Source organism: Pelodiscus sinensis, chromosome 20 (genome assembly GCF_052426305.1).
Source record: "Pelodiscus sinensis isolate ZL-2025 chromosome 20, ASM5242630v1, whole genome shotgun sequence".
NCBI classification, from domain to species: domain Eukaryota; kingdom Metazoa; phylum Chordata; order Testudines; family Trionychidae; genus Pelodiscus; species Pelodiscus sinensis.
In genome coordinates this window covers 25,997,192-26,003,191 of record NC_143071.1, presented here as the reverse complement: position 1 = coordinate 26,003,191, position 6,000 = coordinate 25,997,192, and positions in this window count along the sequence as shown.

Below are 6,000 nucleotides of genomic sequence, written 5' to 3'. Positions count from 1 at the left end.
GGGGGGTTTCTTCTGGTTTAGCTGCCATTTGGGATTTCATTTCCATTTGAAAGGGGCTGCTACAGCAAAGGTGTGATGTGAAAACTGGAATGAGCATGCGGCACGCTCCATGTCATCCCTGAGCCTGCCAGCTGTTTTCAACTTCCTGTTTATTTCCACTGGGAATCAGGCTCTCACGTAGCCTGCAGCGCTCTGGCCAATACGTAATAGCCTTTCACACTTACACAGCACTTTCCCTCTGCGATTCTTTACATACCAGGATAAATTAACCCAGGCAACATCCCTGTAAGGTCCATTGGTATGGCTATTCCCATTTTATTGATGGGTAAACTAAGGCACAGCAGGCCAGGAATAGAAGCTGGGGATCGCAGTCCCAGGGTCTAGCTATGAAGCCCATGCTTCGTCCCCTCAGGCAAGGAACACAGCCCAGCTTTCATATGCAATTCTCTTTTAAAACATCGTCTTGTTTTACTTCCCTCCTGCGTATTTTTACGACCTGTTGGTTCACAAGCCGGAGCAAAAAACGGTTCTGGAGCAGTTGGTCAAGGGAAGTATGAAAACCCTTCCTTCTCACTGCCTTGTGAGGCTGTATTCATTCCTCTTCATTCATACCACTAGGTGTCACCGTGGCAACACGTTTGGCAGGAGGAAGTATTGCCTGTCAGGCAAAGTTTGGAGGTGAATGTTTCCTGTCTTCTGCTGCCTGTGACACTGTCAGGAAGACTGTTGTTTCCCTTTCTCCCGCGGTACCCGCACATAGCCTGGTGCACATGTTGTGTGCTCTTGCCTGACAGCCTCCACGGGTCACCGCTGGGACAGCCCCAGGAGAGGTGGCGCCCTTGGGTGGGTGGGTGTGTGGGAAACTGAACAAAACCCAAGCACTTAGCTCCCTTCTGGATGACGAGAGACCCCTTCCTAGAGCTCCGTTTATCCAGAGTTTTCCACGGCGTGGGGGAGGGGGGATGGTTGTAGGGATGCAAAAAGGGGAAAGTTACTTGTCCACAGCCAGGTGCCCACCTGTAGCTGTCAGGAAAAGAACCCAACTCTGCTGAGTCCCTGTCCCTGCTTTAGCCAGTAGGCCCCGCTGCTTCTCATCAGCCAGCTCCTCAGCTGCTGCACATCAGCAGAGCTCCGCTGACGTCACTGGCACTGTGCCCATCAGCACCAGCTGAGGCTCTGGCCCCGTGCGGGGCGGCGGGGGGGATGTTCTGTAACGTGAGTGTGGAGAAGCGCATGGAGCCAAGACCATGTCCTTTTCTCAGGCCAGCTCCTTCAGAAGGCATTCCTTTGGGCGGCTCAGGTTTCAGCTCCCCCGGGCAGAGTTTGGGGATTGCAGCCAGAGCTGGGCACAGCTTTTGCATCCGATTAAGCCATGGTCTGAGATTTAGTATGTGCCCAGACAGGGTCACACTGCCACGTCTTCAAACACTTCCCCCCCCCATCCCCCAGCTGGCCTCTCTCCTATGCATGCCCCAATGTGCTCTCCTACATACCACATCCCTTCAGGCAGGGGGCCAGGCCCTGCTAGAGGAGGAGGGGGGGAGATGTGTGTCAAACTGGTTTGCAAATATTAGGTCACTTCTGATCCATGCAAAGCCAACTGCACTGCAAGGTGCAATTAATTCACAGTACCCACAGCGAACCAAGCCCTGCAATGTTCCCACAACCCTGTTATTACCCTCTCGAATTAGGAGCCTGCTGCTCAGACCAGATCTCTCTGTTTTTGTCATGCTCCTAGAACAGGGGTGAGGAACCTAAGGCCCAGGGACCAGATGTGGCCCCCGGCTTCCCTGGTGAGCCTCTGAGGCTCAGGGCCTCCCCCAGCATTGGGGAGCCTACACTGGTACTTCAGCCCCCCTGCCATCGCACACAAAATCTACTAGCCTGGCCCCCCCAGGCTCTAGTGTGTGAGGAGAGTGTCTTCTCCTCAGTTGGGGGTTACGTGTGTGGCCCCCGACTGATTTTTCTGTGGGTCTGCAGCCTCCAACCCAAAAAAGGTTCCCCACCCCTTCCTCAGAACAAGTTTTGTTTTCAAAGTAGCCCCTGCACCCTCCCCAAAATCACATCCCTCTTGCCTGTCAATATAAACCAGTCAGGTCCCTTCTCAGAGCCCGGGGGCATCTGGGGAGGCTGCTCTGCATTTCAAACAAGGCAATGGGTGGGGCCAGCCTTTAATCTTCCTTTTGAGGCTACTGAGGATGAGCCCTTCCCATTGCAATGCCCTGTACGAGCTATGCTGGTTTCACAGCTAGAAGAGGCATTTCTCCTTGGGCAGGGCTTGGCTTGTCTCCATTGAAGGCCTCGTGTAACCCCAAATCTGGCCACGTTCTCCCACTGTTGTTGCTAAGCCAGAGCCCCGCCCCCAATGTTACAGGTGTCACCGAGATGGAGAGCTAGTGACATTGGAGCATCTGCCACGGGCGGTGCCACTGGCAGGGAAAAGCCTGGGAGGCAGCCCACAGAGCGGGGTGATAGCTGCAAAGTTCATAGAATTTCCAGGTTTCCGAACAAATGGCACATTTCCAGAGGGGAAAATATAACCAGCCCTCTGCCTGCGAGCCCTGCTTCCGGGGGCCACGGCGCATTGTCCCTGTTAGTAACGGCAGCACATGAAAGAATTAGAGCGAGCCAGAGTGAATTAGACAAAACCAAATTGAGGCCCCTTTCATTCTGACTGAGAGGGTATGTCTACACTAGCTCGTTAGTTCGAGCTAGGTAGGCAAATGAGGGCATCCGGAGTTGCAAATGAAGCCCGGGATTTAAATATCCTGGGCTTCATTTGCATGTTCCTGGGTGCCGCCATTTTTAAATCCCCCTTTGTTTGAACTATCTGCCCGCAGCTAGATGCGGCAGTTAAACATTAATTCGAACTAACTCCTTAGTTCGAATTAACTGTTACTCCTCATTCTACGAGTAACAGTTAATTCAAACTAAGAAGTTAGTTCGAATTAACGTTTAACTGCCGCGTCTAGCCACGAACAGTTAGTTCGGACTAAGGGGGATTTAAAAATGGCGGCGCCCAGGAACATGAGCTTTCGGGGGTAAGACCCACTTCCTCAGATGGGTTTCTTACCCACGAAAGCTCATGGTTCTATACATTTGTGTTAGTCTCCAAGGGTATGTTTAGATTACATGCCTCTGCCGACAGAGGCATGTAAACTAGGCTACCCGACATAGTCAATGAAGCGGGGATTTAAATATCCCTGTCTTCATTAAAATAAAAATGGCCGCCGTGCTGTGCCAGCTCAGCTGATCGTCGGCACAGCGCGTGAGTCAAGACACGGATTGGTCAACAGGGGAAGCCTTTGTCAACCGCTCCCTTATGCCTCATGAAACAAGGTTTACAGGAGCGGTCAACAAAGGCTTCCCCTGTTGACCGATCTGTGTCTTGACTGCCGCGCTGTGCCGACGATCAGCTGAGCCGGCACAGTGCGGCGGCCATTTTTATTTTAATGACGACGGGGATATTTAAATCCCCGCTTCATTGACTATGTCGGGTAGCCTATTTTACATGCCTCTGTCAGCAGAGGCATGTAGTCTAGACATACCCCGAGGTGCCACAGGACTACTCGTTTTTAATCCATTTCCAGTTGCACCAAGCACATTAGACAGCAGAGGGCAGCAGGAAACCACACAGAGGAAACAAAGCAAAGTCTCTCTAGGCCAGGGGTGGGGAACCTTTTTGGGTCGGGGGCCGCCCACCCACAGAAAAAAATCAGTCCGGGGCCGCACATAAGTGAGAAGCAAAAAAACAAAATAAACCCCTCACTGACAGGGCCCCTGACTGGGAAGGAGAAAGATCCTCCCCACATTCCCCTCCCACACCAGAGCCAGGGGGTGGGAGGGCAGCCTAGTAGATTTTGTGTGCTCCAGCCCCGCAGTGGGGTAGTAAGGGGGCTGAAGCACCAGTGTGGGCTCCCCAGTGCTGGCGGGGGGGAGGGCCATGAGCCTCGGGGAACAGAGCTAGGCAAACCGGGGTCCCTGGACCTGAGGTTCCCCACCCCTGCTCTAGGCCTTGGGAACAGCATTGCAGAGGTCTTGTGAGCACACAAACTGTGCTGTTTTAATGCCAATAGAGCTGAAGCAATAAAACCTGCTTTGTGGGGGCACAATAGCCCCCAGAAAGGTACTGGCAGCAACGTAGCTTATTCCTGCACAGCAGGAGACATGATTTCTCAAAGTGCCTTTACACCAGCCTAGCTGTGTCCACCTTAGAGCTGTTCCAGTGCAACGATATATCGGTAACAAAATGTTCACTCCGAACCCACCTAGCTGCTGTGAGTCGGACACTCAGGGCCGTCCCTACCAACACGCAAAGTACACAGCCACGTAGGGCACCGCAAAATTCGGGGCACTACATTGCCCCAAGTTTCATGGTGTCCTAAGTAGCTGAGATGTTGCCTATGGGGCATCCCCGGCCATCCCCCACTGCCAGCAGACTCCTCCCTAGGGGCATGCAGCCCTCCCACTCCACCCCTATTCTGTGCCTGCCCCACGTCTTCCGGCCCCTGATCTGCCCCCTCCCTGCCCTCATTCCACCCGCCCCTCCCCTGAGCCGTGCATCCAGGGGGACAAATGGGGCACTTGGCACTGGCAGAAGGGGTCAAGGCCACCCCAGCCCTCAGTGATGGGGGGAAGCAGAGTGACTTGACCCCAGCCCACTCCACTCTGCCAGCTCCCAGCCACACCGACCCTGTTGCCTCCCTGCCCCGCACCTGCCCCCCGTCACTCTGAGCCTGCCTACCCCGAGCCCCTGCTCCCACAGCCCTTGAGCACTGTTCCTCCCTGCAGGGCAGCACTGCGGACACTGAGCCCAAAGCCGGCCTGACGCCAAAGGGGGGTGTTACCCCGCCCGCGCCCCCACCTTTCAGGTGTGTAACCACGGCCTCCTGCCCCCAAAAGGTCCCTTTCTACCAGAACAGGAGTGGCACCATGAGTTCCTGGGAACATTTCAATTCTGCCCCCCTGAATCTTCTCCTCCCCTGCGGTGTCAATCGGATACCTGTGGGGCCAGACCCTCCGCTGACATGACGGACATAGCTCTACTGAAATCACGGCAGTGACAGCGGTTGCCACCAGGGGAGGATCTGGCCCACTGGGTCACTGTTAAGCAGCCACGGTGTTTCCAAACCCAGACATGGCTGCCCTGAGCCCGGTGTGTCAGTCTGGCGAATGTTCTGAGATCTCTGGCTCTGGAGAGTGTCAAGGTCTGTCATCGTGGCAGCTGTTTCTTTCCGTCAGCGGCCTTCCAAACACTTGTGCATAGTAGGAGATACCCACCGCAATTTCAGCGAATGCCTCCTCCAACCCTGCCCCCAGCCTCCCTCCTCAAATCCCCATCAGCCCCACTCTGGGACTAGAGGCCAAAACCTCCTGGCTAATCCTCTTCAGAGTGATGGGTTCTGAAGTGCAGCATAACCGATACTTCTCCCAGGCCAGGGGTTTCTTCTTTCCCAGGCTCTGGGATTTCTGTCCAATCCAAGGTGTCTCCTCCACACGCCGACCCTCCAGGATGCAGTTCAAAGCCTCAAACAAGATAAGCAGGAAAAGCCGCCCCAGCTCTCCCTCCGTTGACATAGTTTCGGTCTAGTTCTTGGTGTCAAAGAAGGTATTCACCTCGCCAGCAATTTGCAGGCCCTGTGTGCCGGCTGCTGCAGCTGCTGAGGGGCCCTGGGAGGGGAAGAGAGGAAGGAAAGCTTCTGAGGCGTTCAGGTGTGGCCTCCATGGCAAACAACCCTCTTCTGTTATTCTGGAGACTGAGACCCGCTTGCATCCCAGTGTCCAAAGGGTAACGCACGGCCAGGCGAGGTGAGAGGGCCCCGCGGGAGAAAGGAACTGTCTAACGGCAAGCGCTATGTCGATCCCGCTATTGTCACAGCTGTGCTGGTCCCAAGCGAGGAGAGAGACGAGGGGGGAGGTAATATCTTTTACTGGGCCTGCTTCTGCCGGCGAAAGAGGCCCAGGCCTGACAAAGAGCTCTGTGCGGCTCGCAAGCTTGTC